Source organism: Homalodisca vitripennis, chromosome 3 (genome assembly GCF_021130785.1).
Source record: "Homalodisca vitripennis isolate AUS2020 chromosome 3, UT_GWSS_2.1, whole genome shotgun sequence".
Taxonomy (NCBI): Eukaryota; Metazoa; Arthropoda; class Insecta; order Hemiptera; family Cicadellidae; genus Homalodisca; species Homalodisca vitripennis.
In genome coordinates, this window is record NC_060209.1 from 7,396,784 (window position 1) to 7,422,468 (window position 25,685).

Genomic DNA, 25,685 nt, shown 5'->3' on the forward strand with positions numbered 1-25,685 from the left:
AACAGGGAAAACTAAATTATTTGTAAATAGAACTAAACACGAGTGAAGCCACAAATTTCAGTGACGAAAATGTTTTTTCTCTCTATCTGATTGACATTGCGAAAATATAAGCTAACGTATATGAGCTACCACTACCAACGCCAAAATTTAATTCTGGGTATGCCCCTGAGTTTCATAGATGTTACTTTATATTAATAAAACATTCATGTTGGCAAGCCTTCAATTATGTTTTGTGTGAATGTTTGTATGAACATAATATAAGAATTTATTCACTGATAAAAGCTACAATATATGAAATGTTTACATTTGCTTGCACAAAAGTTTTTACATATGTAGTAATAATATATAGTATTTCCTAAAAACTTAGTAAAATTATAGTCCATACTAAAAATTAATTACAATGATATGAAGTTATTTTTGAAATTAATATAAACTCAAGTTGTACTGAGCAATTAAATATACAAAGGAGTGTCTTAGATTCAATAGTCTCATGTCTTTACATTTACTGATCATACACATACTTGTTACAAGCACTGTTTGATTTCGAAATTGATAGAGGGAATATTTTGTTTAAAAACAAATTAATTTTACGATTTAATATAGGTTCAGAATAAAAGCAAAATTATTATGAAAAATCTGTACGTATATTAGGGTAAGGAAAAAAGAGGTTTTAGACATATATTAAAGTATTTAGGCTGTATCAAATACTTAAAAATCGTAGTATTCTAAGAAATTACATTTAATTCTTTTTGGTGTCTTTATCAATTAAAAATAAAAACAACAAAAACCTGCACTTTAAGGTGTTTTTATAAAAATTAAATATTCTACGTCTCATAATAGAACTGTCCGTATTAACATTTATACACGCGTACATCTTAGACGTACAAGTCATTTCACATTAGAATCAATCAAATAAAGCTGGGTTTGAAATTACAGAAACAATAAATATAGGTTGTCTGTGGAATATTGTATTAACAGTTTTCACAACTGTAAACACAAAACCAATGTACTATGTATCAGTATTTTAATCTCTTGCTCATACAAACAAAGCTAATGGGGAGCAAACAATCAACGCTCCAAAAGTGATTAAGCTTAAATAAATAAATGGTGGCACGTAGAATGGAGTTCATGTTAGCTTTCAATTACAGTACATTACATTGTGTTTGTCTGGTCAAGGTTGTACTGGAACCATACATCAGTGCAATGAATGGTTTTATTGTAATTTAATTATGTAAGTCATTGTGCAGCCTGTTTACCGTATAGCTTCCAAACAATATATGTATACTCTTAGAGCAGATTTAAAAGAAAACTAAAAATTATTTATTGTGCAATATTTTGTTTTAATTATGTATATAACTAGGCGCTTATCAAACTACTTTGTAATTGTTTTGCAATTTTCTTGAAACACCCATATAACACTTAAGATATTTATATTACGAACTGTATATATACTTCCAGTATGGCTGAGAAGGAATATTAAATTGTAGAAGAATTTAATACCTTTTCATAAAAAATATAAACTGGAAAATTCTACGAAACAAAGGGTGTTTTAAGTTTTGATAGACATAGTTGTCATAACTGTTTTAACCAGTTGTGTTACATATGACTTGCGAAATGGGAGATACACGTGTTATCGTGTGAAAGAAATTTGCCATCGATAATAGTAATAGTGTAATCAAATAAATACAGACTACGTTATTTACTCTTTTTCTACTTACAGGATATGAACATAAAAATGAGTCTCGTGAACAAGACAGTAGATATTTGTAACATTCCATTTATTCTGTAACACCTCCCTACTTATATTGCGTTATACGATAGGGCCATCAGCAGTGCATCTCTTACTGAGGTAGTAACTAGTACCCCTATTTACAACACGCTTTTTACGCTAGGTCTCATCAGTGGCAATACTATACCTGGTCATCGGAATGCACTGTAAATAGTTGTACTGTAATCTGTAATGAGTGTACTGCGCGTTGCCATTAATGGAGTACGCAATGTGCAATTGCTTTCTAGCCGGAATGCGGGGTCTAGAATCTGAGGGCGTCAGAACAGGTAACACTCTGGTAGATTCTTTCAGTCTACAGTATTTTTATTTTATGTTTTGAAACTCCTGGTAATTTGTTTTTTACCAGCTGAAAATTTTTTATTTTCATTCTGAACATAAAGAATTGAATTTGTCCTGGTAGTTTACAAACTGTGAGTACCTATATCAATTAATGAGATATTAAAATACCATGTGAAAAAAAAAACAGCTTTTTCGTATTGCTTGTATTTAATTTCAAGCTAAGAATTTGTGCAATATTTAAATGTATGCTACATTTTGTAAATCTTACTAAAGACTTTCATTCCTGTGTTTAATTTTATAAATTCTAATGCAGAGTTTTTATTTTAATTTTTTTGATAAATTATCTTGTAAAATAGCTTAAATACAAATTTAAAACAGTAAACCTGGATTTCAGTAAACGCATGCTTATATAAACCCACTTTAAACGCACTTACTCCGAAACTCTTAACATTTAATAGTGATTATCTTATGTTTGAATACTCACAAATTTAAATCCATTGTCACACGATCTAATTACTTTCAGAGAAGAGAGTAAACCTATGTGTCCTGAGTTACTGACTGGGGTTACTGACACCCCGAGTAAGGAAAAACTATTTTAGCAATAAGTTTCTCTATCTTTCGCACAATCACTCAACAGACGTAATATAAAATTTCATCCCAAAAATTTAGATCCTGTAAACTTTCATAATCACGCTGTTAACCTCGCTGTTATCACTGTTTGCCAAAACACACTGGTTAGGACCTAATGCTTATGTGTGCCCTACATTGTTATTTCAGTTTCCATTTTTAGATGCAATGATACTATATCAAAACGAATTGCACAATTGTTGTGTGTTCAGATTGCCGTTTCCCCTAACCCTTCAGGTCTACTTTGCAAAACAAAAGGAAAATAAATTTAAAGCGATGATTAAAAAATGTAGCTTCATTTATAATTTTTGAAAACGTTGGCTCCAACCATTTTTGAGTTATGTCAAAATTTAAAATTACAGAGTTTGCAGAAATTAAAATAAGTGTTTATTACTCTCCAATATTTACTATCTATTCATCTCGAATAAAAACTAGGAGGCAAGATTTCAGAATCGAAAGTGATCAGATTTAACATGGCTCTGAGGAAAACTGACGTTGCATAACTTCAAGATTAAAACTTGGCGTCACGTAGATTTTTATCATGTTGCACGATTTTATTTGGAAACATCCTTAAAATAGTAAAAATAAACTATATGCTGTTTTTGATATCCGAACTGAAATATTGAGTCTAGTAACTTTATTGAAATACTACCAGGTTACGTAGCATATTTTCCTATAAATAATTACAATCCTTTGAGTAAATATATATATATATATATATATATATATATATATATATATATATATATATCTACTGATGTATCTGTCTGTCTAACAGGGAAAACTAAATTATTTGTAAATAGAACTAAACACGAGTGAAGCCACAAATTTCAGTGACGAAAATGTTTTTTCTCTCTATCTGATTGACATTGCGAAAATATAAGCTAACGTATATGAGCTACCACTACCAACGCCAAAATTTAATTCTGGGTATGCCCCTGAGTTTCATAGATGTTACTTTATATTAATAAAACATTCATGCTAGCAAGCCTTCAATTATGTTTTGTGTGAATGTTTGTATGAACATAATCTAAGAATTTATTCACTGATAAAAGCTACAATATATGAAATGTTTACATTTGCTTGCACAAAAGTTTTGATAGACATAAATCTTTTAATGTTTGAATGTTGTAAAGATAAATAAATTAGTAGGTAAATAGTATAGTATAATAAAAGGTATATATTTACAAATGTACAGTTTTACTCTGCAAAAGGTAAACGTTTTAATACATGTGGAGTGTTAAAGATACAAGAAATATTAATATTACACCGAATGAACATGAATGATATTACGGTGGTATTACATTTATCTGCTACAGCTACGTTGCATTAAACACTGTTAAATTAAATTTCATGTGTAAAAGCTTGCCTGCAAGTAAAACTGTTCCAGTAAATTATTTAATTGAAGAGCCACATTTCTCACTTACACTGCCGCCGCCACGTTAATTAATACCACATTCTCCTGCAGTCATTTCGCTAACGTTCTAATTAGTTATCACAGCAATATCTATTTGTGGTGTAACATTTTGTAAAGTACATCAAAATAAATATAAACGATGTGTGTATACTTTATTTATGGATCATGTTAAGTTAAAGGGTGAAAGTGAATTCGAAAGTGTAACTACGAATTACATTACAGATATGTGTATTTTTCTGATAGTTAATATTATGTCTTGTAGAGAATTAAGAGCTTTTTTATTTATCTTATATAATAACCTGGTAAAACTTAAATACGCAATCCATTTGAAGGCTAGATAAATCGAAAATTTCACAATAAAATGGTACACATCAGCTTACGTAAATAGTTCTGTTGTTTGCAAACTGTTGTCAAGTTAAAATAAAACTTGGCTTGGTTATGTTTTTTATTTGTCTTAAGGCACTACAAACACGCTGTGAAATTGTGTCGCAGTAGCAATAATGAGGCTAGAACCTTAAGAGATTAAGAGATATTATAATTTGAGGTATTGTCAATGAATATTATTACATAATCGTAATGTAATAAGGTATAATGCGAAGTGTGGTTCATAAATACGTATTTCTTAGAAAAACCGAACGTGATACACCAGTGATTAGATTTATCGGTCACAGGTATTTTTACGCCATCACCACCCTTTGTTTAGTATAAAAGATATATCGCAAAAGCCTGAAAATATTTAAAACATACTCGTACACGTTTGAGTATGTCCATTTCGCGGAAATTCCATTATTATTATAACAACAGAGAGTTCCAAGAAAATGACGTAAATATATTGTTTGAAATAAATGGATGTTACATAAATATTGTATTTTCTTCTCTAATGCAATAACAAAACTTTGTTTTCAAGAAAATTCTTCCTAAATACATGTACCACTAATTAAATACCTAGAACTGATTCAGTATTGCTATATATGTAAAAAAATCTTATCGATTCACTGTAATATATTACAACAAACAATGATATTAGACCGTAGACCATTATTATATACAAAATTTAAATACTGTATTATTTTTTAATGCTCTTTTGTAAGTGATTTTTTTAATTTTGCTTGCCGGGGATGTACAAATTTATAATTTAGTTAAAAATTTATTTTGTATATTAGTATGTGTGCTACCACTACACTCACTCGGCAAGTGAGCGATCCGGGTTCGAGTCCCGGCGGAGCAAGTACTTCTTGTGATTCAACGTATATTAATAAATTTAATTAGGCTATTGCCATTTATACAATACGATATTTCCGAATCTATGGTTAAGAGATTAAAAATGTAAGTACAGTTTTGACTGGTTCTATTTTATGTTTTATTTTATGAGTGTATATTTAAGTCTCTAAAACATAATTTGGTTAAAACGAATTAACTCCGTCGGTTTAGATTACTTTAATATCGAAGTTATTTTAAGTTATTTAGTGCTCATAGTTATAGTTTCCTTTTTTGTCCCAATAAATAACACATAATTTACGTATGACTGAAAAGTTACTGCGTTCCAAGAGTCAGATACGACCGAATACATTTACTTCCGCTCTGATTTAGTTACGGCTCTACAGTTGAGTAAATATCGTTGCGCTGACAAAGAAAATAAACACATTTGTGGGTTTGGAATCCAAGTTAGATTAAAAAGTGTTTATTTTCGTTCTGCGATGTTTCTGGTGTTATCATTAATATTTAACTTTGTCCCGAATCAGAAAATATGTCCATAAGTAATAATGCGGTGCATAATTTAAAAAAATATTTAATAGTATGTTATGTCTCCTTGCTGCTAATATTACATGTGAGGTTGCTGACCCTTCACACCTCCAAGGCGACCTTACCACAAACTTGGGAGTGAAATCCTTTGGTTCATTCTTTAATGTAATTCTTGTCTGGGAGTGACCTTTGTCTATTCTTGTCTGGGAGTGAAAGCTCTGTCACTTCCCATGCTCCGAAAGTAGCAATTACCACCTCTAGGCGACCCTGTCATCAAAATTATAGATGTTACCAATAATATTTAAGACTGCACCAATTTTCCACTAAGATCGCTAATTATTCTTTATTACATCATTATATATTTATATGGGACAGAAATTAACTATGATTAATAAACATATAATATAAAAAGAACTATGACCGGGTCTTAACAGTTAAGCTTAATAAGACTAATTTAGTCAAAACACATCTACTTCCGTCGCTTATATACTGCTACTGATATGAGGAGAAGAGTATTCCATACTTTGCTTTTCCTTTAACTGCAGTAACATTGCTAAGGGAGACAACCAGTTTCGATAAACTTATGTGGAAAGCATTCATAGCTTTGTTCATAAAGTTAGGTTTGAGAACACCGCACCGTTGAAATAGTATTTCCAATGCATTAGATAGTTTATTCGTCACTGGTGCAATCTAAAATAGAAATTTGGTAATAAATTTGCCTTAGCAATCTGAATAGCACTACTGAACAAGCGCGCTAAAATTATTAAAAAAATGATGTAAACAAATATTTCTGCCTCTTTGGTTAACTTCAGATGAAAGTATCAACAGGTGTTTAGTGTCAGTTAATTTTGGATTCAGTGTTTTAAATATTATAATTATTTTCCAGAATTATAAAACATTCTGAGAATAATGTTTCTCATCTTTTCCTTGCACGTCTAAATATATTTCAAAACCAAAAATTGGCCAAATCGGTGCAGTACTCTTCATGAGTTTTAGTGATACTAACAAACTTAATTTTATTTCTATATTATAAAGATAAGATTACTATCGTATACCTCAACAGCGGAAACGGACGCGCTGATTGTTATTTATTTTCTGTTATTTACGGATGTTTTGTTATTTTGTTATTACGGATATTTTTGTTATTTATTCTATTTGCTATGGCTTGGACTCACTGCGCTCACTTTGTAGTCACGGATGCAACAGTTCGTTGAAGAACACTAGTGCTAGGTTCCTGCGTTTTTGTTCCTTCAGTTACTGTAAATATGCTGTCCTACAAAATTTAAGGGCCCCAATTTCTAGTACGTTACATGTACACATTTTCAAATGTTTCATTATGTAAAACCAAGAATAAAGCAATTTGAGTTCCTCAATACTGTCATCTGTAGTAAGCAAACGTTAGATAATACTATCAATCATTAATGTTCGCTGCGAAAGCTGGATGATTGGTCATGCAGATACACACTTCTAGACCGCTGGATTGCACGTTGCATTATCAGCTATAAAGAATAAGTATACAATATCTTTAGAATAAATAAAACCATTAAAATACTTCAAGAGTATCTATGGGTGATATTTAAGAACACAAATATGTCTATTTTATTGTTGTATTTAAGTAATGAACATGGGAAAATCTTTCCAAATATGTGTTCTAGGTTCTGTGTTTTTACGTAACAAAAACCTTTACAAACTTATACGTTTATAATATTAATAGGAGTAGTATTGGTATATTTATATTTTTGCACGATTATTTTGTGATTTATTATTAAAGTATTTAGCCTACAACCTCGCAAAAGTCGAAGTTCACACATATAATAAACCGTCCCTGATGTCTTCATTATGGAAATATAAAAGTTCACTGCAACTAAAAGTGTTATCTCTAGGGCTTGTTTAGTTATTTACACGCGGAGTTCCAACGTACCTGGTTGTCACAGAACTCCAACATGTTTTATTAAAAGAGTTTCCTGCTCTCCGCCGGAAGGCGTCCCTTTGAATACAAATGGCAGAGGTATAAAAAAATTAAAGTAAATTCATTAGCAAAACAAAGTATGTTGCTTTTTGGTACGTGGTTTATTTGACATTGACAAGTTTGAGTTTAAATGTTAGAGGCGTTGAGTTTATTTTTATTATCTATTCCGTAATACAGCTATCTTAACATTTCATTATTAATATTATTTCCATATAAAACACAATGATGAATGTTCTTTCCTGACCAATATGAGAAATTTGCTGTATAAAAATTAGGAGATCTCGCTAGTTATGATCATATAAACCAAACTTACAGCTCATTCATTATTATTAAATTTGGAATTGTACTTGTGGTATCAGTCTTGCCCTAAAATCTAGCAAACATAAATCTCAGTGATTAAATAAATTAACTGAACAGAAGATGGCAGTAAAAATATAATTACTCATAATTGCTAACTATTAAAATATAAAAGTATTGCAATTGTTCTCGTAGTAATAAATCTAATACACCAGCTGTATATGAATTCCGAATATTTACAACTATACAATATAAACTAAATATTTATTTTTTTGTAATTGTAAAATTTGATTAATCATATATTTACTATAATATTTTTCTCGAGTAAATGGTAAATAGAAACGACTAAGTTATGTTAACAGTACAATACAAGTGTAAAAGTGCATGCTTTTAAATTTAAATAATATGTAGTTTTGATGTTTGTGATAAATACATTCTCTCGGTTAGAAAATATCAAATAACTGAGGTTAAAAATATAAATAATTAATTGGACTTTAATATACTATACAAAATACAACAGTGAGACAGGATGACCGTCTTTTCTTTCTCCCTTGTTTTTAAATGATTCATTAGTTTCGGATAACAGGTATGCAGGCTAAACAATTGTTCGATACATTATGCTATCTGAATCACAACTGGGTAAATGCATACATGCTGACAACTTTGCCGAGATCATGCTATCTTCAATTGACTTAGAAGTGGACGAAACTGTCATCGCACTTATTTCTAAAACAAAGGATTTAGTCAACAGTTGGCTCAATAGCCTGTTTATTCCTCTGTGTGGTTTGCTTAAAATTTTATCGTTGTTTTGAGATTAGTACCATTTGATAGTTGGTTACGTTGAGCTATTTAGTTTACAATCAAATTAAACTATAAATAAAAAAAATGAATGAAGCAGAAACTGAAAACCATAAATCAATTTAAATTAGGTTTATATATATATATATATAAAACTCTTCTAAGTACTTTAAAGTTTATACAAAAACAGAAACAAAAATTCAGTGCTCATGTTTAATTTTCGAGTTCACAGAAACCCCTTCATCAGAACCACACTGAATTAAAACATACAAACAGAACTCAAACCAAGAACAAAAGACATAACCAAATATATATATACAGAATGTTTAGTTTACATATATTTTTTCCATGCAAACTCTTCAAAGTTTCATTTTCTTAAGGTTCATTCACATTAATATACACGCGTACTTTACAACTGTCACGGCCCTTAAGAATAGTATCACACTTTGGAAACTCTCAAAGTTTTGGTGGACCGTACAGTTTTTTTTTGTACAATTGAATACATTTTTATATAGTATTTTATACGTTTTATAAATGATTATAATTTTATTTCTTAATTTTTTTGTCCTTAAAGTTCAGTTTACGCCTTTATGCTGAATTAATTATCCTAATTACTAATTTTCTTATAATATTGTGAATGGAATAATAGCGTAAAATTTATATTGTTGTGTGTGTTCTCCAATACTGATGCTGTTTCGATATAAGGAATGGGTTTGCATTTCCGACACGCTTCTTGGTAAAATCCTTGTCACGAATAAAGGCGAAGACGTTTGAATAGAATTCCATCAGTATCTTTGCATATAAAAGAAACCAATTGGATTATCTCCATTCTGTAGTCACAGTCTCATTTCCCTTCTGAGAAGTGGTTAAAAGAAAACTCCATCGGTTGCGTTGAAAGCCCAGGGTAAGTCGGATACTATGGTGCTTGCTTAATACATTTCGTTATCAACTTAACCGTGTTATTAAGAACCCGACAGGGTTTCTTGAAATCGTATCTTTGTCCGTCTGTCTGTCTGTGCCATAATTCTTGATAGAAATGTTCTAGAGAGTTGAAATTTGGTACATAAGATCCTATTGATTCATGTAAGTAAAATGAGCAGTCTGTCTGTCTATCTGTCGGGTTCCTCGGTAATTCTTTGTTTTGCTTTATTTCTGTAGTACAATTGAGGGTAATGTAGTAAGTACTTTTCTCTAATAATTTGCATACTTATTATTGAAAAAATATTGATGTACGATCTAGTCAATCAATTTATTGGAATTGATTATTGTAATGGCATTAAATTGAAATCAAAGTAAAGAACACTCAAACTAGCTTAGCATACATACGTCTAATAAACGACCGAGAAGATAGGTACAATAGTAAACACATAACACTAAATGAACATCTTACATGTTATGATCAAACCAAGCTGGTGGTAAAACGAGACATATTTATGACTTGCCGTTTTGACTGAACTCAACCAACCCAGCATACCTAATAAACTTCGCAAGTTTATATAACATTGGTATGAGAGTAAACTATATTAAATATTTCATAGCTCAAATACGATGACAGCTACGTTGTCAAACCATTGCAGAATATTGCAAGTGTATCCAATACTGTATGGACCTTGAAATGTTTTTTATTATACGATACTGACAATATAATCTTAACACCTAATTACATAATAAATATGCTTTTCATTAACAGATCGGGTTTTATTGAAATAGATTACAATTATTTACTTCGCAAATCGTAGGTTTTTAATTTACTCACCTAATAACTAACAATCCTATAAGTGGGTTAATTTATAAATCACTATAATGTTCATTAATTTAATACATTTTGGATGCGTAATTCTACAATTAAAATATGATTATTTGAAATATGTGCAAACATGTGTTAACCCAATGTAATATTCATATAATAATTACGAATCAGGAGATTTTTGTCTTTAACTTTCTCTTTAACTCATGTTTTTCCTTAATCAATATAATATCCGCCAAGAGTTACTTTGAGGTTATTCACGTTTCTGAACAGAGCATGTAATATGGTTTTGAAAATATTTAATCGAGGTTTCATATGAATCACAAAACTAGAAGAAATATACTAGAAGAAGGATAAATGAATCTAGATTTGAATGGAATTTGAAATAGAATTGAAGGAGGAAATTTCAATGACTAGGATATAAATAATTCTTTTCCAAAACCTAACCAATGTACCTGTATATATAGCCTACTCTTATCATATTTACAAAAAATTTCCCAATGACAAAGTAATAGCTTACCTTGTTGTTTTATATCTTCATTTTTAATGTATTCTATTTACTTCATCACTGACATAATTCAAACTGGTCGATGGAATTCTCATATGTGCATTCCCTAGTTTTAATAGCTCCAACATCAGTTTTACATAATTTCCATTATAACGCCAATGAGAATTCTGACTGAACATTGAAATTAATCTAGCATCACTAAATCCAAGTCATTGTTATGGTAATGTAACATCATCTTTGCAAACTATTGATTGAAAACAGTTTCAGAACAGGCTTCAAGAAGAGTACCCCGGGGAACATTGCCTACAGGTACATAAAAATAAAGATTGCACCGTAAATTACTTAATTAAATTTCATATAATGTAAATTCGCAACCTAGTCAGCCAGTATAATTTAATATCATTTTTATCCAATGTTCCGGAACTAAATTATTGGGCGGAGTAACTACCTAATTGGCACGAGTATGAATATTTTCTTCTAACCCTTTGTAGCAGCCCAACTATGTGACCGAGCAGACCTCGCGCGCTTTATCCGTAAGTAAAATTTATCTTTTCGTATTATTAAATTAGCCCTTTGATGCCAAACGTATAAAAATGAATGTAACGTAATGTAATGTTGTAAATAGTAAAGTAACGTACCCTTGAAGATCTTTTATTTGCTTGATTGAAATGGATAAAAGTGGTGGCGTCGTCCTAGCACGTTGTTATAAATTTGTATCATTAAATGGCTAATACCGTCGTGAATTTGTTTTAGGCGAGTTTACGTGTCCCACGTGTCTCACGTCACAGGGCACATATTATTTGAGTAGATGGCTACCAGTTTCATAACTTCTACTCATCTTCTAGTAACCACCGACTAGAAATAACCCTTCTTAGACTACAGCGCCATTGTCTCGTGCCAAGACGCCGACACCCGGGTTGTGAGTCTACACATTGCGAAGGGAAGTAAAATCTTAATTGTCTTTGTAAAGTAAAACATCGTAGGCATAATTCCAGAGAACATTGGATATTTTAGGCCCACCTATAACATATACATTTTTAGTTCTTATGTTCTGATTGGCAGCAACGTGGCAAGGCATACTTTTCCTTTACCATCTAAAAGTGGCGCTTTAGTAAATAAGTTTCCATAAATTAAATTGAACTTATGAGTAAACTTTGCAATTCTATTATTTATTACTACGACCTCAGAAGTCACCACCCCCCATGTGTTATCGTCATACGGTACAAGATAATACAAAATGACATTTTTATTGTAGGATATAATATTTTATTTTTAGTTAATTTGTATTCAAAGATAGTTCTATTAATGACTTACCCTTTTAATAAAATAGACAGTACAACTTATGGAATAATAATTTCTTTATTTATAAGTGTTAAACTCCGAATGTATTTTGTAATTAAAATGCTGTGTATAAAACATCAAAGTTACAGAGAAACATGCCGCGCTATGGAATGCAACACTCTGTGTGTTTTAATGAATATTAACTGGGCAGAAAACATGCACAGAGTCATCCTGCTAATGTGCAGTAAAACATGGGACTCTTCCATTTGAACTTTTATTAAAACACAACACAGAGCCCCCGAGGCCAGAGATGTCACCGAGCCTGGTACAGGGAGAGGTTGTTTTTAAACAACTTGGCTTATGTAATCCGCCGTGTTGTCGACAGCAGTTGATGTAAAAGTTGTTTGTGTATCCGCCAACTGTGTATCTGAACCTACATACAAAGAGATAAAAAATCAAATAAAACATATCAGTGAGATAAAATAAATATTTTAAACGAATATCACGGTTCAATTACTAAATTGTGTTTTTTTTTTAATTATAACTGAATAAATAAAATATAATGTTTTATATTTTTACACTTAAATTTAAAACCTGAAACTACCAACGTTCACTTGATTGACGTTATCTTTAATCCTAATAATAATAGTATATAACTATTACCAAAAAAACTATTATTAAAATTTATGATGATACACTTGCTATGATGCATACCAAATACATTTAAGCTAAAGAAAAACTATAAATTAAATCTTATTCTTCATTGTGTAAAGATAATCCTTATCTGCAATAATACTCTTAACGTCTGCCATATACAGGTAGCTAATAGTGATTATAAGACTATAGTGTTGATAGTGCCTTAGGATGTCTATTATCAAAAATATTGTAACAAGTACAGTTAAATATCATAGTACTCATTCGGTTCGATGACAGTGATTTTTTGCCTTGCTTTCTTTTGTAATTTTTCTTTAATTTTTAAATCTGTTAATGGATATTTCAAGTACCCTTGTCTATTGAAATTCCCGCTACCTGTGAAGTACATGCTGTTATTTGTTTTCTTGGGCCTAAGGACATGAAATCTGTTGAAATTCACTGTCAGTATTGTAACGCGTATAGACAAAACAATATAACGGAATGACATTCAAATGTGTAACAGTTCTAAAAAGTACGTTCATGCGTAGAAACGGAGTGGACGACATTCAATGGTCGCAACGACTTGATGTAAAACGTGAATGATAAAGTGAAAATGAACAGACATTTCAAAATATCTTCGTTATCAGAAGAGTTTCCTCACAAGTTTCATTTTCTTTTTTGGGAAACATATTTTGCTGTATGACGATTTTCGTCCACATGTGCCTAAACGAATTCAATAGATCACTACAGCATTTCCTTAAGCACAATATTACGAGGTGTGTTAGAAAAGTAATGAGATTGGTAACACTGCGGGAGATCTGGCAACGTTGTGTCTACCGGCTGACGCTAAACCTGTTTATTTATCCCTTCCACTTCCTCAGTCCGAGTTACAACTCCGTACAGTTAACACATTAGTTTTGACAGCGCCATTAGTAAAGTTGTGTTTTAATTGTGCGTCACAGAAATGGAGCATCGAAATTTAGAGCAACGTTGTGCAATAAAGTTTTGTGCTAAACTTGGTGAATCCGCGAGTGTGACTTTTGAAAAGTTGAAACAGGTCTATGGGAAACAGTGCTTATCGAGAGCACAAGTTTTCCGCTGGCACAAATCATTTTTGGAAGGCCGAGAACACGTTGAAGATGAACCTCGCTCAGGGAGACCTTTGACTTCAAGAACGGACGAAAACATGGATCGTGTGAGGGCGCTTGTGAGATCAGACCGTCGTTTAACAATAAAGATGATCAGTGAACAGCTAAATTTAAACACTTTCACCGTGCATCAAATTGTGACAGATGATTTGAACATGCGAAAGGTTTGTGCCAAATTGGTGCCGAAAAATCTCACAACTGAACAGAAGGACAATCGAAAAAATGTGTGCGTTGATCTTCTTGAGAGGATTGCTAATGACCAAGAATTCTTCAATTGTGTGATCACTGGTGATGAATCCTGGATATTTGAGTACGATCCTGAAACAAAGCGGCAAAGTAAAGAATGGCACACTTCGTCATCTCCTCGGCCGAAGAAATGTCGAATGAGCAAATCAAAGATCAAGACCATGCTAATTTGTTTTTTTGACAGGAAAGGTATCGTACACAAAGAATTTGTTCCACCAAGACAAACTGTCAACCAAGTGTTTTATAAAAGTGTCCTTGAAAATTTGAGGAAAAGAGTGATCCGTGTGAGACCGGAAATTGCAGACAAGTGGATGCTTCATCATGACAATGCTCCATGTCACACGGCCATTTCCATCTGTGAATTTTTTGAACTCAAAACGCATTACTGTTGTTCCTCAACCCCCCTATTCACCTGATTTAAGTCCTTGTGACTTTTTCCTCTTCACGAAATTGAAACATGTCCTAAAAGGACGTCATTTTGGAACTCTGGAGAACATTCAAAAGACTGTGACCGACCAGTTAAAAGCCATACCAATTGAAGACTTCCAGCGCTGCTACCAAGAGTGGGAACGACGACTCCGCCGATGTATAGCTGCCCAAGGAAACTACTTTGAAGGGGATAACATTGTTGTTTGAAAATAATAAAAACTTTGGTTAGTATGAAATCAGTCTCATTATTTTTCTAACACACCTCGTATAATTTGCTTACAGCCCAAATTTAGCACAATGACTATACTATTTGATTTTTCGCCAGGGGAAGCATCTTAAACATCAACACCGCACCAATGACAATTAGCGTCGAAATGATCGCGTTACGTAACCAAGCAGCGGTCACTATGACAACAGTACACTAAAGGCTGTTTATAGATGTGAGAAGTGTATTAATATTGATGTACATTATGTAGAAAAGTAGATAAAAGTGTGGGATTTCATAATGTTTACTGGATTTGTTATATATCGAAACGGAGGTATTTTTATCTGAATAAAAACTAACATTTGTCTCGTAAAGTATGGACAATTGTGTGGGATTTCTTCAGAACTCTTCTTCTTTGTTGTAGATAATTCGTTATGAATGTCAATTTTCGTTCGATTTCTTATATTTAAAACATTATAAACATATTATTAAAGCGATATAAGGACTAAAAACTAATCGCTCCACAAACTCATTTTTTTATTACATCATTCCACTGTTTAGTCATTACCACAGTATAATATGTACGTTTCGACAGTTACTATTACAACTTATCAAAAAATAATTTGCTAGTAATTACTTTTGTGAAGCCTTAAATATTTTAAATATTCTGTATTGTTACCATACATTCGCTCGTATAGTCTTATTTAGTTTATCGTATTATTGCGAATACTCGACTTTGTTGGAAAGCAATTGCTATCCTCATGAATGCATTGTAATAGAACAAAATCTGCAGCGATACAGCCCATAAAGATTCGAAGTATACTTTTAATTCATCGGAAAACTCATCTCCCGTTTACCTGCCTCGCGGAAGCGTTTTTAATTTACCGGGTTTTCCAGCAATATACGCCTCCTCTAAGTAAATATGGAATTTAAATAAAAGACAGTCGGGGTGTAAGCGCGATTTAAATCGCCTACAACAATAGAATATAGTTTAATACATCATAGCCTACATTTACTAGCTAAGTTTATAACAATTAAATCATACGTTTGGTCCTATTTAAGAATTTAAGAGACGACGGATATAAGGATAAACGGAGATCAGTACAGATGGATCTTTGAGGTACACGTTTTTTGACTCGTTGATTCCCAAAATAAATATTAAATCAAGGTTTCTATACGGTATTATCATGCCATTTTTATAAGGGGAAAATATATTCAACCCACTCTATACTTAAAATTGTGTTTTACAATACTTACAAGTATAACGCAAGGCCGCGCCATTTATCATCCGTAACAAAACAAAACGTGCTCGCCCAGCGTACAGTTTGCAGTTTGCTTATATTATCAACTCTGACATTTTTTCACAGCAGCTTCTATTGTGTTATCTTTATCATACCTCAGTAATATATGAGTATCATATATTATACCGCACTACGATATATAAGCGATATTTCGTCCTTGATGGTATAATGTTCATTAAATGTTCCCTAAAATTATCTGTATTGCAAAGAATGGAATCATAAAAAGAAAACCTATTTTATTCAACAAGCAAAAGTCATTTTATAACATTTCAGTATGTGAATTAAATTCATATAAAAGTAAATTTTAGAAACGGTAATAGTGCAAAAATTTAAATACTCGAAAACTACAAACTCATTAAATAAGATATATATATATATATATATATATCTATATCTATATATATATATATATATATATATATATATATATATAGATATAGATATATATATATATATAAGAGATATATATATATATATTCTTATTAGATAAGAATATAATAATATATATAAATCTTCAATAAGAAATCTTCAAATGTATTAACAGTTTCTATATTTCGGCTTAAGCCGTCTTCAAGAAATTACAAACATATAAATAGGGCTATAAGAACATAATAAAAATACAACATCAACACAGAAAATGAAAATTAAGAGTGAAAGTATATATATATATATATATATATATATATATATATACTTTCATTCTTAATTTATATATATATATATATATACAAATAAAGTATAAATAGTTTTATTGATCAATGCAATAAATTAGTGTTTATTTCTGTATAAAAATTGTACGATAACTGTTTAAAGATAGCTACACATTGTTAAAAAAGTTCGATATTAACCAATATTAGTGGTTCCCTTAAATAGTTTGTTCAATCCACATATTTCTACTAACACCTGCCCTTATGATACATTTGATTTATTCCTAGTAAAGCCTGAATGTGGTTTCACATACACATGCATCACCAGCATACATGTAGCAGGACGTGACCTATTTGCTGCAGGCAGTTTGCATAATGTTATTACTTGCGCAGGATCGTCTTTATGGTTGTTACTTACGTTTGGGATTGATTTAAATTTAAGTTTTGAAGGATACTGCTTGAAAGTTTATATTCGAAGAATATTATTATTAAGTTTTAAAAAGTTGTGGGAAAAAGGTTCGTATTAAAATGCAATCAATAAAACAATATTAGGTTACAAGAATATAATAATGTATAGTTTAAGTTATTTTGTTAATTTCTTTGGTTTGCTAGAAAAAACACAAAACAGATATTTTTCTCATTGAAAGGATATTTGACATGCTTGGAAAATACCTGAAATCATACTATCCTTTTTGAACCATCCAAATTTTAAACAAAGAATTGTTACTAATTCACTATAATATTTTGTAATTTTGATAAATTTGGCAATAAAAAAACTTTTAATGGAGAAGAAATTTTCATACTTTTACATTGAATTAATTTAAAAAGCGCTTTCGCCGGTTTTAACTGATGCTGCCTTAACAGGTGAAAGCGCTATTTTTAAATAAATTAAATGTGAAGTATGAAAAATGTCTTTTCCATTAAAACCTACTCACTTCCATCAAGAATACAAAGCAGAAATAAAAAAAACTATGAAACATTTCGAAAACACACAAACTAAGAAAAGGTATTTCATTTTATTACGATTAATAACGTCCCAACGTTTGAAAAGTAAAACCTAAGATTGTTGAGAAAGACAAAATATCCTAATTTAAAGGCCTATCTCTATATTTACGATTGAAAATAACCAATAGAAATAATCTAAGTAATTAAAAGTGTTTTGTAAGGACATGTAAAGTTTGAAAATTTCCTTCTAATTATTACATACTGTACTTTCATATCCATGTAATACAAACTGAACTTGGAAGAAAGTTATCCAGAACTTATCCGGTAATCCGAGATAACATTCTCCGAGGCGTACAGTCGAGTCGCTCTATTAAAACTTGTTGAACGTTGTTAAACGATTGTTAAAAGTCTTGCCCTGCAGATTTTTGCGCTATCTTCTTGATATTATTTATTATATTTACAAGGTAAGAGTGCACCACACCACGTGTCACGTATCAGGCTTCACTGAGATTCAATGCAACATTTTAAGTCTAGAATGACAGACACTCGTATACGGTAACGAAATATTTACATCCACTTTCAAGCAAAAGAGAAATTGGCTACTCAATGATAGACTTTAGCAATTCTCAGAGATCGCTATCTCTTTTCCAACAACACAGCCAATAAAAATTGTAATTAAGTCTTTACACCTAAATTTATTTTGTTTGGGTACGCTTTCCGTCTGCGTGGAAACAGGTTTATTGGTTGTTTGTGTTCTCAATGAGTGAGGCATGCGATGGACGAAGAATCCAATGTTAGAAAAGTAAACTGATAAGGAGTTTTATTGTCAATGAGTGACTGGGCTTTCCCGGTTCGAAGTACAGTTTAGTACAAACTAGTCCATTCTTTGTTTCAATCTTGTGAGAACAAGTCATACTTTTGACAGTAGTTTATTATCTTAGTGGATCATTATTAACCATCCAGTGGTATAGTGTGGTTACTGTTCCGTGAAGTATTTTGAGGATTTTGTATGTGTTTTAGTGTTATTACAATAATTTATTTAGACGCACTTTCGCATTGTAAGTTTTAAATAATATTATCTAATTAGTACTGATTACGAGTAAAAATGGCACGTAGTCACGAAGATAAAGTAGAAATGATATTACAAGTCATACTTTGACAGTAGTTATTATCTTAGTGGATCATTATTATCCAGTGGTATGTGGGTGGTTACTGTTCCGTTGAAGTATTTTGAGGATTTTGTATGTGTTTTAGCGTTATTACAATAATTTATGTAGATGCACTTCGCATTGTAAGTTTTAAATAATATTATCTAATTAGTACTGATTACGAGTAAAAATGGCACGTAGTCACGAGATAAAAAGTAGAATGATATTTACTTTCGGGGCTTCGAATGAAAAATTATCATGAGGCATAAAGGCGGTTTAATTTGGCACATCCTGATACGACCTGTGACAAGGGAAAAACTTAAGAAACGTTAGTAAATAAGTTCCGAGAATTTGGTTCCATCAAAGATATCCCACGCTCAGGTCGGCCTCCTTTAGGCGGTGACAAAAAGTTTGAAATTGTTGCACAATTTGTTGAAGATCCACAGCAAACCTCCAGATTAGTAGCAAATCTTTGTGATGTTTCCCAAATGTCTGTGGTAAATTTATTGAAAAAAAAAAAAAATTTCACGCTTATAAAATTAAGCTTATCCATGAGTTAAACGAAGACGATCCAGGCCGTCGTCTAAAATTTTTGTGAAGAAATGGAAGCACTAATTTCTGCTCATCCATTGTTTGTTCGAAACGTTGTGTTTAGTGATAAATGCAGTTTTTTTTCGTCAATGGAGATGTGAGCAAAACACAACTGCAGGTACTGGGACACAGAAAATCCCAATGTTTTCCGTGCATCTCGCACCCAGTACCCAGAAAAAGTTAATGTGTGGGCCGGGATTTTTGAGGGAATCACATTATAGGACCATTTTTTATTAATGGGAATCTCAAATGGTCAACTGTATTTGGAAATGTTACAAGATTCAATTTTTCCTGCAATAAATACTGTTATTATGGAGAATCAACATGAATTTGAAGAAGAAATCGTTCATTTCCAGCAAGAATGGTGCCCCACCAAATTATTATCGTGCCGTACATTTCCTGGGAACTCGGCTACGTGGTCAGTGGATTGGTAGGCGTGGTGTAAATAGAATGACCTGAACGGTCTCCGGACCTTACACCCATGGACTTTTTTCTATGGGGTCACATAAAATCCATAATTTACAAAACACCAGAAGCAAACCTTGAAGATTTAAGAAACAGGATTATTGATTCTTGCAACCAAATACCACCTCAGATTTTCCAAACGTCAGAGAGAGGCGTTCACACCTACGCTTGTCTCACTGCCAAATAGTAGGAGGGGCTTCAGTTTGAACATTTGATTTGACTTCGTGACGTGGTAAGTTATTATTAAAATTGTTCTGGTAATACTGGCTATTATTTCGGATTCGGAAAGAGATAGCAATCTCTGGTTTTCACCACTATTTAAGTGTTCTCAATGCTCTTTAAAATGAGGGGGTCACTGGATAGGTGTTTACATTTGAATTTTTGGGTTTGCCCCCAAAATTTCGCATTTTTGGGGGACACAACAAATTTTTCAATATCATAAAATGAAACTTCTTTTTCCATATTGCACCACTACCCAAAGGATATCTCCTTATATTACCTATAGAAAAAAGTAGAGGGGGGGTCCTAACTTTATATTCATCCTGTATAACTACGACGTCCAAAGTCTAACTTCTTAGGCCATCTTAGGCTCGGCAATCGGGCAGGGATTAAGTTATATTTATTTTTGTACGTTAGGTTTAAGAAACCTTAAGATACCTCACTGAATAAAAAAAAGTTATATTTTAATACATATTATAAAAATATTTTAAAAAGTAACTCTGAGTTGAAAGTGTAATTGAGGAAACTTATTAGAAAACTGTACTCTTTAGGCAAGTACAAATAAAAATGATTGATGATAATTTTAATCTTGAAAATAGTAGTTATGTTTATCTTTCTCAAAAATGATCCTCTGTTTCTGTAAAATAAAAGTTGACTAGAACATAAATACGTAGAAAGTATAACAAAAAAGTATAAAAAAGAAATGTGCTGTAAGTATTTCCATGAATTTAGAAAGCTTCGTATGGGATTTATCTTATAAATGTATTATTTTTAAAACAATAAATTATTAAATAAATGTTAAATCTCCTTTCATGATGGATTAAACTGAAAACAATGAAGTGTTGGAGATATGATGTGAATTTATTGATATGATAACTTTATTTTATCGATGAAAAAATCACTGAAAAGCGCCGTTTTATAAAAGATTACGATAGAAAGATTACGTGCGGATCAAGAAAGTTCTAATATGTGTCTCTTTGGTAGAAGAATCTGTCACTGTCCTCTATAAGGGACATATGGCTCACTGCAGTCTGTAGTCGGCTGTACTTCCTCCCATCTTAATGGTATAGCGACATAAGAACAATGTTGAACCTTATGCACCTTAGTCATAGAATTATGAGGGACGTCTCATTTTAAGATTTAATTGGTACATATGCAAACGCTTTTTAGATAATTTTATAGGTTATCAAAAAAATTAGAAAATTCTTTGTACTTCATCGTTTTAATATTAAAAATTATTCATTAAAAAACAGCTAAAAAGCGCATATCCAAAATGCGTATTAATTACGTTTTCAAAATAAGATAAAAAAAGTAAAAGTGCACGATGAACAACAATGTTCTTATGGGGAAAACTGAGGATTGTTTCACTATAGCCGGCTCTTAATATATATTCTGTCGTAAATAAATATCGGGATTCCAGTTTACCACGCAAAAACTGTATTTAATTAAATAAATATGGTAAATACTAAGATAAAAATATATTCAAAATTATTTATGTTGTATAATAATCAACTACAACTTTACGAAAATCACTCTTGTTTCTATGGTTATTTTCTCAATCACATTCTTTACACATTATATAACTAGCTAAACTAAGCTTATATACAGAAGCACCCTATCTTGATGCAATGAGGCTGAATACTAACAGGATATACGTTACGTAGAAACGGCGGGACATTATTGGAAAACGTTTCTACGTCTCGTGGAGGAGAAGGAAAGTTGATGCGGTGATTTGGCGGAGAATCAGTTTGAGGTAGATTGCAGAATTTAAATATTTTAAGAAAAATTTAGAGTATTGATCTAAATTTGAGGTTGTAAATAACGTTTACAAACGATAGATGGATGACATAAAATACATAATCTGCCTATTAAAATATTAATTATGGAACGATTTCAGTATTTTTTTTAACTTTTCGATTATGGCACCTTCAGATCATAAAATAATTAAAAAAATTACAAGCAACACATGTTAAATAAAAAGTTTTAAAAATTCAACTGTCCGAATGTGTGCTTAATTTTATCTCAGCCATTTCACATCGTAAAGACAAAGTTTTTATAGAAACTATGATTGATTCATTAAAGCTATAACCAGATGTGTTTTAAGTACTAAAAGATATGAGTAGTTGTCATAATTTAGTTTGATAAACTGAAACTGGAAGGAGTGACAGCATTCTTTATCGTCTACAACACATTTTGTTATAATAATTGTTATGATATCTTAACACGATGAATAGACCAAGGCTACTATATTGCTTCGTTCTCCACCATTGTCATTCCAGGTTATGGTCACAGAGTAGATCACAAATTGTGTTTCAAAAAATTTGTGACAAGAGCAAGCAGTTTATTCCTCCCCCTGCAATAATGCAGGTTTTTAAATTATCGAGAGAGTTTGTAATATATCAAGTTATCCTTGAGTTTTGCCCAGACTCTCAACTCTGTATATAGACAGGTTTCCTGTATCAGGGCCGGATTAAAACCTTCTTGACCAGGACAATATTGAATATTACTTTTCTGGGATAGAGAAAGCAACTTACCAGAGTCCAAGATTCGCCCTAGAATTTACTACTTAAATGGTCCCAAGCCAGATCTCATCGTCTAAACAGACGAAGCTGTAGGGTTTTAAGCCAGGCTAGGCTGATAGCGTTGTTCACTCTTTAACTTTAATATTGGGTTTATCTCGGTTGAGCATATTCGAGACTTGTTCAGGAGACCTTTTAGAAGCCTTAACTTTAGTTTTCTTTATGTCCTTTCTCAGTCCCGTGATACGGTTCACCTGATTATCAAGTTGGATGAACTCTTCCATCAATAACCCCAGCCATCATGGATGCAAAACATGGCAAGTGCGCCATTTTCAAGACAGCTGCCTACAAACAATGATGGAGTAGTTTTCTCTATGAGTGCATCCTCGATGACTTCTCCATGCCTGCAGTAACCTTATATCCAGGATTGCCTTCGATGTTAATTATAATTTTCCAAAAAACAAATGTCCCTGTTTGAAGAAAACACTTTTTCTTGTGTGAAATTACTTCATTCATTTCATTTGCAAGAGCACTCCTGGGCGTTTGGACGTGCCCCTCCCAACCGAGACGCTTACTTCAGTGCACGTTGTGCTGCATGTCTCATTCTGTCTTTTATTGGCACTTTCGCCATTTGGATGTCCCATTCTTAACCTCTCTTCGCTGAGCCGCGCTGTGCTTAGGTTTCTTGGACCTAATCCTGCCCAGGTTATGAGTCGTCTGCGTAAGAGAGTCTCTAGAATCTGGAGTAGTGGTTCTGTTGATTCTTCATTTTCTTCGACCTCAAATGTTGAGGCCAATTCGCTTTGGTTTGTTGATTTCCTTGCCTCAGTGAAGTAAAATCGTGCAACTAAGGATCTAATCCGGTCATATCCCCGCATACTTGGCCAAGGCTAGTGGTGATGCATCGTGATCTGAAGGATTCTTTAAATTTCTCCGAAAGACCCGGAGGCATGCACCCGTCGATAAGGATCGCACGACACTGTTGTTGAGTTGGTGTGGAACATAAAGCGAACAGAGAGAGAAAGAAGAAGTGGAATTCTTTCAAAGGAGTCCAAAGGAGTAAATGAGGATGACTTAATTTTAATGTGATTGGCAATGTGATTATCAACTTTACACCTAGATTGATAACAACGTGAATATAGAAATCTCTCAGTATTTCATGTAGGGCCACTGCTTGATCTGCTTGATCACAAACCCAAGAGAGTATGGTTATATTTACAGGTATTTACAGGTATTCAATAGTCACTTTATTTAGATAGAGGAAGAAAAACTATATAAGTTTGTTATTATTTCCAAGGTAGGAGTACGCCACATCAGTTGTTACGTAACAGGCTTAAGTAGAATACAAAATTTAAAGTCTTTATCTACAAGTGTTACTACGTGGTATATTAAAAATAATTTATTTGTACTCATATTGTTTACCAGTTTCATTATGCTGCAGTTTTCTCGGTTCGTTCATAGTTTCTTATGGTACCAGTTTAAAACTATTCGCTAACTCTTATCCAATAAGTAACATATTATTTGACGAATTTATGTTTATTGTCTAGATTATACAGTTAAATAAATGAAATTGAAATATAATATTAAGGTGTTTTTGTAAAAAAATATTCAAATATAGAAGGATCTGCGGAAACAGTGAACACTAAACAGTGAACAGCCAACAAATAAGGGGACGATAAACCAGGCGGATGTGGGGACACTCTTATCGACAGGAAGCAGCTGCTCTGTATCATCCCCCCCGTCCACTCAAACTTGGGGCCGTCTTTAGTCAAAATATAGAAAAACTATTGTATCGTATGGAATATATCGCACTTGCGTCTTCTTGCTTTTGAATGAATCACCTTAATAATGGACTCTTACGTACCAGCGCTGATTGTTTAAGACAAAAATTGAATCAAATTAATTCTACCACTAGCACCTTTTCTGGACCATCATTCCTGAATCTTATGCTGCTTTATATAAAATATTAAAGCTAAAACAAGTGTTTTACGTATGCCCAGAATGACATGAAAATTCAGATTACAATTTTATTGCACATGAATAATTGTCACCTAAGGTTTAATTTAAAAAGGTAGATTTGTGATAGAAAAGTGTAAAATTTCCACAAAAATCAACATACGCAATGCTATGTATACAGTCTTTATTCCAAATCTCTGGTAATAATTACAGTATACTGATTAGTTCTCATTTTTATTCATAACAATGTACTACTGGGTGAATCAGATGAAGTGTTAAAAACGTACATCGGGAAAAGATTACAGTCATCACAAAGAAACAATATGCAACTTCTTCCTAAATTACACATACAGGGATTCAATTTTAAAACAGTTTCGTAAAATAAGTTGCCCCAAAACAAGTTGTCCTGGATTCAAACCAAAAAAATATATTAAGTGGTAAACCAAAACGTAAAACAATTAAGGTATTTCCTTTAAGTAGGATAAATTTTGTGTTGGTCTCCTCCAACCAAAATGTAGGTATAAAAATAGCATTTTTACATCCACCGATTCCCGATTTTACCATGTAATTCTGAATTAACTTATATACAGCCATTTAACTGCTCTAAAAGAGTTTTAAATTGGGAAAAAATTAAATGTTTTGGTTACGAATGAAAAATGTAATGAATTGCTTTTGTTTACAACATTTGAATCATTTCACGTAACAAACAACATCTGACTTTTAAATAATTAAACTAACTTAAATAAACTAATCTAACCTAAGCTTCATGCAATACTGC